At 36.9% G+C, this 9,669-nt stretch overlaps 1 long non-coding RNA gene across 2 annotated transcripts in view; it reads left to right on the top strand.

Moving 5' to 3' along the window:
- Positions 1-1,625: 1,625 nt before the first annotated feature.
- The window catches only part of LOC102491088 (uncharacterized), a 52,480-nt gene continuing 44,436 nt past the window's right edge, over positions 1,626-9,669 (top strand). For both annotated transcript variants that reach the window (XR_003551050.1, XR_335994.3), the window contains exons 1-2: positions 1,626-1,837; positions 9,298-9,401. This is a non-coding gene — a long non-coding RNA (uncharacterized LOC102491088). The remainder of the gene's footprint in view (positions 1,838-9,297; positions 9,402-9,669) is intronic.

The raw sequence follows: 9,669 nt of genomic DNA, 5'->3' as shown, positions 1-9,669 counted from the left end.
CATTTCAATAAATCTTCCCCCTCTTTATTTTAATATAGTGCTCTAAGTTATAGAGAATTATTTTTTTCCTTTTAGACTTTTTGGTATTCTTCCCATGGGAATGGAACAAAAAAGACATCCTTTAAAGTAACAAAAGGTTTAATGACCTGGGAGTGAACGAGGCCATGAAAGGAGTGAACTTTGCTTTGTTTCTAGTTGAGCATTACAGAAAGAGTGAATCTTTGCCAGATATCTTTCAAAAGCTTGGTGTTCAAACCATATCCAATAATACTGTAACTGGGTCATTACCCACACACTGCCAGGGCAGTGTTTCAAAAAGGACTGATACAATCTCATGGACAGTTAAAGTCGGAACTCCTCCCCTGACATCTCCAAAATCCATACTAGCTGACAAGAGTTATTTAACTTCTGGAGATGGAGTGAAGAGAACTGACTTAAGAAATCACCATTCATTGTGTCAGGAAACAGTTGCAGAATTTGCTGTGTTGAAGAAATCCAAAGAAAGTACTAAAGGAGGGTGTGCTTGGCTCCTGGACTTGGGAAACAGGGCAGAGGAAGTAAAAGAAAATACAGACACTACTCATGCAATATCCAGATGAATATTGTTCAGACAATTTTCACCAATCTCTGGATACCTTAATATTCCAAAGAATTTTACCAGGAAATTTATAAGAAAAAAAACTATAAGCAGAGCTTTAGTTATTCAACCTTCCTTCTATCTTACTCACCAAGATGGCTGGTCATCCTCACTCTGTCTCCTTTTCTAGTAGAGAACCCTGTTCCTTCCACAGAACTACCCAGTTAATAAATGTCTTACACTGTGATCTCACTTGGAATGATTTCCTCAAGCAGAGCTTGGCAGCTGAGGCTGCCTTTCACCTGTAATTTCAGTCACTCCAAGAATGGAAGACAATAACTCATCTCACCAAGTTGCTTGACTTATGAGCAGAGTCTCTGTTCCCAGCAGGTCAGTCAGACTGTGGCTCACTTCAGACAACCCAGATCTACCTAATCCTGGCACCACCATTCAGTCACTGGCTACACATCTATATGACCATAAACTGCAAAGGCAAATAAAACCCTCATTTCACTATAGTTGCAATGATTATAAGTCTGCATCCCATATTGAGTAGATTAGGGCCTCAAACTAGAGATAAATCTCTGTTGATTTTTTTAAATTATAGGTTTATATATACATATGTGTTTGTGTGTGTATTTTTATTTATGAAATTCTTAATAAAGCTACGTTTACTATTATGATGTCTTAGGGCCTCTGAAGTCAAATCATCTTGATATAATTCCTAAATCCACCGTTTGGGGCAACTTTTCAATTTCCTTATGCTTTAGCATCAGCTTCTCCACATGTAAAATGGAATAGCGCATGATGAATACTTATCACCATGTCTGACTCATATCAAATGATTTGGGTATATTTTCCAAACACTATTTTTTTCCCTAATGTTTACAGATCCTTGCTGAAAAAGCTCAGATTCATTCTCAGGGAAGGCGTCTCTTATGCTCCCAGTGTGGTTAGAGCACTCTCTGATATGTCCATATTGCATCATGTGTTTAGTTAATTAAGTAAGTAAGCACACATTTACTGAGTGTCTTCCCTGCGTCAGACCTACTAGGCAGTAGGAATATAGCAGTGAAAAAACAGACCTTCTCTCTGTTCTCACAGAGCCTATGGTCAAATCATAATCATATATTGCTTTATAATAGTAAGTTACTACGTGAGAAGAGGGAAAGGAACCTGATACATAGCAGGAATGCAGGGGAAGTTTTCTTTGAGTATAATGTTTGAAATGAGACCAACAGAACTGAGAGAGCATTCCAGGTAAGAGAACAACCCTGACATATCAGGAGCTGACACACATTCAAGAAATGGGCCAGGGTAATGAAACTGGAGAGAGAGAGACTGGTGTGAGATGGGGGAGGTCAACAGATACAGAAAATTCTGGGATACTGGCATTGTTAAGGATTTTATTTTCCCCTATGAAAAGTGAAATGTCATTTCCATAGGTGGTACATGATCACATTTCCATTTTTAAAATGTTACTCTGGTTGCAATGTGGGTACATGGGTAAAATATAGATTGAAATAAATACAAGGCAGCTAGTTTGGCAGTATTTTCCATGGCCCTGAGCTTAAATTATGATGGAAGATGAGAGGGAAAGGAATGAAAGAATTTGAGAAATATGGGGGCAGATGAAATTGAGACAAGTTAAGGAAAGAGGAAGAGAAAAGTGTTGAGAACAATTCCCAAACTTGGGACTTGTACAACTGTGAGTGTGTGTGTGTGTAGGGGGAATGCTGGTGCCATTCCTTCTGTTGGAGAACGCCAAGAGAGAACCACATTTGGTAAGAGTCCAATTCTGGACATGCTGAGTTTGAGACATTTGTGAGACATTCAATTGAAATGCCAGGTAAGCAGCTGGATTTACCTCGCTGGAACTCAGAGAAGTTTCAGGAGAGAAATGGGCATTGAAAGCTGTCAGCATATAGGATTAAGCCACGGGCAAGCTTGTCTGGGTGGGATAAAGAGCAGAATTGCTCGAGAAGGAGTTATGATACTGAGTTAAGTTTCTGCTTACTTTCTTCTCCTTCCCATCAGGGTGTAAGTTCCACGAAGGCATGAATTCTGTCTTTTATCTAAATTCCTTTGAGAATTCTTATCTTATGTATATGGAGGCAAATGGTTTTCAGATGCCATCATAACATTTCCAAGTAGTTTCTCTGAGCACATTTTATATAATTCTTATAAAATATCTTACTTTTTTTTTCCAATAACCCAATAATTCCCCAAATGCTCTTCAAAAGAGGAAGATGGGATTATTCTGAAGCTCAAAAACTAAACCAAAGACCTCTTCATGACAGAAATGCTCATTCATTCTTGTATGCATTCTTCTCTATTATTTAAGGTAAATAAACTGAACTTTTGAAACATATATATTTAGACATTTCTTGCTTAGGGGCCAGCAGGTGGAGTGGTAATTAAAGTGCTGGACTCCTACATGGTTGACTGCAATTCAAGTCCCGGAACTGGCAGCTTGCTTTCTCATTTTCTCTCTCTCTCAGAGTCTCTGTTTCTGTCTTGTGATCACACATGACCTATAGCAAATTTAAAATAATAATAATAATAAATAAATAAAATAAAATTTCTTAGTATAATAAAACATTATTTTTCTTTTATTTCCCACTCCAACATGGGTTGGTAAGAGAGGCTGAAGTGGCTGTCTCATGTAGCCATGCAAGGACCCGAGTTCTTTCTATCTCATAGTGGTGCTCTCTTTGAGGTCCTTGGAGACCTCTCCGTTCAGCTTATGGGTGGGGAAAGAGATAGTTGGAGAAGGAAGGTTTCTATGGACCAGTCCTAGAAGAATCATCTACCTAGTCTGCTGACATTCTATCAGTCAGTACTCAGATACATGTTCACACTTAATTCCAATGGAGATTAGAATAAATTAATCTAGCTGTGAGTGGGAAGAATGAAAAGTGCAGGTAGCGTGAACTCTGTCTCTCTCTACCTCACTCAGTAGGTGCCAAATAATCTATTAAACACTTGTGATTATACATTAAACATAGTAGATACATTTCCTGTTTTTGTGATGCCCGGGCAATGAGACAAATAATCAGAAGGTTTACTGCTGATGAGACCAGATGATGGTGTAGCAGAAATATAATGCACTATGAGACTAACACACATGGGAAGGTTCTGGGTTGACCATCAGAGGCTTCTCTGAGCACATTGGGCACATGTGCACCCATGTTTCAGGGTTGGCTGAGGCTGGGAGTGGATTGCAGCATGAGGACCCTGTTGGGGGGTGCTCTTTTTGTCTTTCTGTCTCTCTGTTGCTTTCTCTATCTCTTTGTCTCTTACTTATGAAAGAAATAAACCTAAAAAGATTTATAGTTTCAGGGAAGTAGTTTCTGGGATCAGGTAAGAGGGGCAATTAAGCCAGAACTGATGGGTTTTATCTAGTTCTTAGTGCATTACCTGGTATACAGTGGGCACTCAATGACTAGGGAATAACTTATACATAACCCCTTTCTGAGTTTACACTTTCCTCATGCAAGTCATTCAACCTAAACCCCATATATTAAAAATGTGGTCATCTGGAAAAGATATTAGCAATCACAGACAGCTAAAACAAAATGAAGGAAAGCCAAAATTGCCTTCAAGTACTAAATTTTATCAAATAGGAAAGATAATACCAAGTTCTAAAACATTAGAGAAGAAAGGAAAAATAATTTTCAATTAAGTTATCACTTTTTATAATGCTTTTCAGCCTTTTACCTTTAAATTCCTCAGATGAATGGCGAGCTCCCAAGAGGAAGCTCTCTGGTAAAATCCTACATTCTTCACAGGAGGCATAACTAGCAATGAATGACTTGGAATATAACAATTTTTGTTTGTTGCTTAGGCCTAACTATATACACAGAAATCACTGAAGTCCATTGTCTAAGCACTCAGATTTTGGAATCTGACCTGACCTTGATTCTTGAAACCACTGCTAGCTGGATTCCTGCTCCTAAAAATATTAAATGAGATAATATAAGGAAAATATAAGTGTTCTCCTGGGTTGCAGTGAACATGTGTTCATGTTGGATACTATCATTATTAGCCATATGAACCATGAAGATAGAAAATGGGACTTCTCTGACCACTAGGCGATTTCATCTATAACAATAGAGTCAAAGCTATAAGTCTAATTGCGATTTCCAGGTTGTGCAATAATAAAATAACAGGCCCAGTATAAAGCAAGTCTGAATAATTTAGAATCTGAGCAATCACTACTTTCTATCTGCCTTTTAATTTTCATTTCCAGCTAAGTGCTGTTTACTTTCCATGCTAGTTTCTGAATAAACACTTAAATTAAAATAAATGAAAGAGAAATTCTCAGGGCAATGTCTGGGTCCATGATTAATGCAGTATTGCATTTGCCCTTTAACATGGGGGAGACACCTCTGAAAGCCACGATTGATGGCTGCAAGGAACAGAAGATGCACTCCAACTGTACACATTTCCTGAATGATCAGCTTCCCATGACCTTCATATAAAACCCAAAGGTATTTATTGGCCTTGTGCACGAGCACATCTCAAGCGAAGGCAGCTGCCTTTCCTTGCAGTGCAAGTGAAAGGTTTTAGATTAGGAAGCAGATGAGGTTAAATTACTTCATTATTTACTCATTGGGGGAAAAATCAATTTCTGGAATATAATCCTATTGACCTGACTGGCACCGACCAGGAGCATAAGTAATTACAACCCTAAAATAAATATCCGTTCATACCTTGAAAAGGCTCCTACACTAACCATTCTCCTTTATGCATTAAGGGTATCAAATAACAATGCAAACCAAACTCAAGGCTAATGGGCCTCTTTTTTGAATATGTCACTGAAACGGGTTGGCGAAAATTCTGTTTATACTCTTCTGACCTTGTGAAATTCACACATTATATGATCAAAGCTGTGTATTTCCTGTCTCTAGTTAATACTAAGATTATTATGTTGCCAGACAATATTGAAACAACAGACACCACAGAAACAAAAAAGTAAGCAAAATACACTAAGGAATTAGCGTGTTCACATCCAATCAGCAACAAATTATGATGTAGTACAATACGCATAAGCAATTTCAGTCCTATCTCTAGAGCTGGGATCCATAATGATCCAGTCCTACTTTCTTTCTCTTGGAAATTAGAAAATACTTTTCCTTCCAGGTTTGTCCTTTAGCAAGGATGTCCTAAGCTTCCATCATGTTGAATTTAGCCTTGCAAGGATTTTTAATTAACGGCGATGATCAAAAAGCCATGATTTATATGCAAGAAAGATGCCCTATTTTATCTTCTTTCCCCAGGCTATGATATATGGATGCTTCTAATAAGCCAAAGATAAAAGTGGTTTGGACCAAAAAGCACCTATTTTCTCAAAGATGCACATTAAGACCGCAGCTGTCAACAAGGGAATAAAGTAGAGCCCAAGCGACAGAAAATATAAAGGAAGTAAAAAATGATCAAGGTTTAGTTTATGTATTTATGATAAGACCGTATTTTTCCCCTAGAATTATTTCATTTCTACTCCAAGTAAAGCACTGTATTTGAAAACTAGTTTGGTGAGGGGTTATATGAGGTATTTCAAGTAAGGTGATTCTGTCTTAAAGAAAGATTCTTAATTTTACCCATTCAAGTTCATGCTGCTTATGAGTCTATCCACTTATTGCAATGATATTATTGCTGTGCCTGGAAATATGGCAGCATCTCTTTTTCTGGTGTATTTCTCAGAGACATAGTGGCATATTTTTCTGAATACATGGAGTGTTGGCAAAGCATGGTATTTTGTGGATGGAGTGAGAATCTGAAAACCTAGCCTCTGGTCATAGCTCTGCTATAAATTAACTAGTTGACCTTGTGCTGTCACTTAATCTCTCTGGGGTACGGTGTACTTTTACAACATTACTGCCAAGGATCTTTCGAGCTATAAAGTCATATACAATTTTGTGACTTGATATTTGGAAACAACTGGAAATTACTGTTGTAATTGGAGATACATTGTTTATTTTTACATTATTTTTATTTCTTTTTCCATGAACAAGAGAGACAGAGAGACAGCACCCTTATTTGAGTCTTCGTGCTGTGATTCACTGCAGTGTCAGGCCGCTCTGAATCACAAGCACATGCACACCTGACATAGTCTGGAGGTCTCTGGACATGAACCTGGAACTTTCCCATGGGTCAGCCTTTTATTGCTGTGCCATTCTCTGGCCACAAAACTAGGGAAATATTATTTTATGCTTAGGAAGACAAATTCTTATAAAGTCAGTCTTTCATTCAACACATATATTTTTAAAATTTATTTATTCCATGGGAGAGAATGAGACAGAGAGAGTAAGCAAGAGAGAGATAGAGAGAGAGATAAGCACCCCAATAGGATCTTCATGTTGCGATCCACTCCCAGCTTCAGTCAGCCTGAATCATCAGTGTGTACAGGGAGTCCTTGGGATCTGAACCATGTACTTTCCCTTACTAATCCAGTCTTGCAGGCTGTTGTATTGCCACTGTCCTACTATCTATTCCCTAAACAAGTATTTTTGAGTGCCCACTGTCTGCTAGGACCTTTCCTTAGTGCATGAGGTATATCAGTGACCAAAATAATAAGCATTGTCTTTATGGAATTTAACTGCTAATTGGAAGAGACAGACAATAAACAATGAATGTTAAGCAGTAAGTCAATTATATAGTATTCTAATACATGGTAAATACAATGGAAAAACTGAAAATAGAATAAGGTAAGGAGAATGGGAACATGAAATTTGGGGGACTGGGATGGGGTAGACTGGTGGTAGTACTGTTAATAAATAATGATCAGAAGACAATCTCATTAACAAGATTTTGGCTTATGCAAAGACTTGGGAAAGAAGAGGGATTTAACAAAATGACGTCTAGTGGATAAATTATTCAGGCAAAGGCATAGCTAAAGCAAAGGCCTTGAGAAGGAGCAGAGATGTCAATGCAGCTGGAGCTGACTGAGCCATAAGCAAGTGATAGGAGAGGAGGTGAAAGAGGTAGTAGGGCTGGTTATGGAGGGCATGGTGAGCCACCCTATGGACTTTGGCACGTGTTCCAAGTGAGATGGGAATCATTCCAAGGCCTTGAATGTAGGAGTGCTATGATCTTACTTACATTTACAGAAGACCACTCTGGATACTATGTTGAGAATATTTAGAGAGGAGACAAAAGTAGAAGCAGTCATACTATGCCATTTTTGTTTATGTGTTTTGTAATATGCCTATAAGCTGATAACAAAAGGTTTGCAACAGTGCTTTGTGGAAGGTGTGATGGAAGAATTGAATAATTTCAAGTAGTATCCAGATTCATAAATCCTGATGAATTTGTAACAACATAGTTGCAACAGTTATATCCTATACATCTCTATTTTGTATACTCCCATGACATTCTGCTTAGGTTGATGATCAAAGTTTTAGAAATGAAGAAAATAATTATTCTTTTAAATTATTATTAGGTATATGGTAAAATCTTTCAGGTCAGAGAACTATAGCATCTCGGGGGAAAATGGTCACTTATTCATAATGGAAAGGTGACTGTTCTTTATATTCCCATGCCTTTGAACGACTGTAAAGTATCTTTTCCAACTTTTCAAAGTGTTTCCTATTGTCTTACCTTGCTCTTTTTATAACAAACTGCCCTTCTCCAGTCGTGTTCAATAGTCATTAAGCCCACTACCATTCATTCCTGCCTTAGAAGGAAATTAATATGACCTCTAGATTATCTAGTGAAACTATGATTCTGGCTTTAACAAACAACATGAGATCGTGGCCCTGCTGGTGGTTGTCAGAACATAACCTTGAACTCACAATTGCTCAGTGACTATCACAAGCTTGGCTAAGATAAACTTGTTTGAAATACTGTCAGTACATCCTGTGTTAGAAGTTTAAATCAGTGTCATTCAATAGAATGTTCTGCAATGATGGAAACATTCTTTATCTATGCTAGTCAACACTGTAGGAGCAGACCAAATGGTTACTGAGAACTTAAAATGTGATTAATGTGACTGAGGAATGAAATTTTTAACTCAATTTAATTCTAATTAAGTTAAATTCAAATACAAGTAGCCTCATGTGGCTATTGTATCGAATGACTCCATTCTAAATCCTTTTTCTAGATTATGGCAGACTCTCCATGATATATTCCTTACCCATATTATCTCCTAGAAGTGCTTCTCTTGAATCTTCTTTTGTATTACACCAGAGTCATTCATTAAGCACATTTAGAAGAAGTAGTACTATGAAATCCAGTACTATATTCTCTAAAAGGAAGCTGTTGAGGTCATTAATAATTGTGTTACGTAGATAGTACCTTATTATTCTGGCTTCAGTACTAGGAAAAGGTATGGTTTCTCTGAAAAGCTTGTCTATATGATGTAATTCACTGTTTCATCGTTGCACTTGCTGTGAGGCAGCACAGAACTGAACTGATGGCCCATCTCTAGCAATTACATACGATACAGAGCCTCTTGTGCTGGTTTTACTTTTTCTTATTTTTAAAATTTTACTTTTAATGTCATCATCTTACATTTCTGTTCTTTTATCCTCTTTACCTATTTTCATGCAATATTTTAAATATTACCTGATGCTATTGCATTCATTTCTGTATTATAGAACCAAGCAATATAAAAATAAGTTGTAACTGCCTTTTGGAAAATGTACTCAGTATCTTTCTTCAAAGTGATGACTTCCCAAACCTTTCATTATTATCATTTTCTTTGCTTTTCTCTAAAGGATTTCCAAATTCTACATATGTCAATTGTCGACCCCAAACTGAAACAGGACACTCAAAGCATCCAAGAGACAAAAATGAGAATAAAAAGAGAATAATCTTACATGTAAGTAAAATTAAATAGCAATTTATTTATTTCAATACCATGCTTGCTGTTTTACTAATAAATTTTGATATTTTTAAAGTTCCATATAAATATATATTTGTGAAGACTTTGAGTTATATTAAGAAGTTAGCATGTCCTCCAGGGTTGAGAATATGTTTGATTCTTTTAGAAAAAAATAAATATTTCAGAAAATGTACCAGAGTAATTTTTTTCCTTTGCTTTCTTTTTTTTTTTTTTTTTTTTTTTTAGAGGTTTTCTTTTTGGGGGC

The sequence above is a fragment of the Tupaia chinensis genome, unplaced genomic scaffold (genome assembly GCF_000334495.1).
Source record: "Tupaia chinensis unplaced genomic scaffold, TupChi_1.0 Scaffold000600_1, whole genome shotgun sequence".
NCBI classification, from domain to species: domain Eukaryota; kingdom Metazoa; phylum Chordata; class Mammalia; order Scandentia; family Tupaiidae; genus Tupaia; species Tupaia belangeri.
Note: the sequence above shows the minus strand (reverse complement) of the source record. Positions and strands in the feature narration are given on the sequence as shown.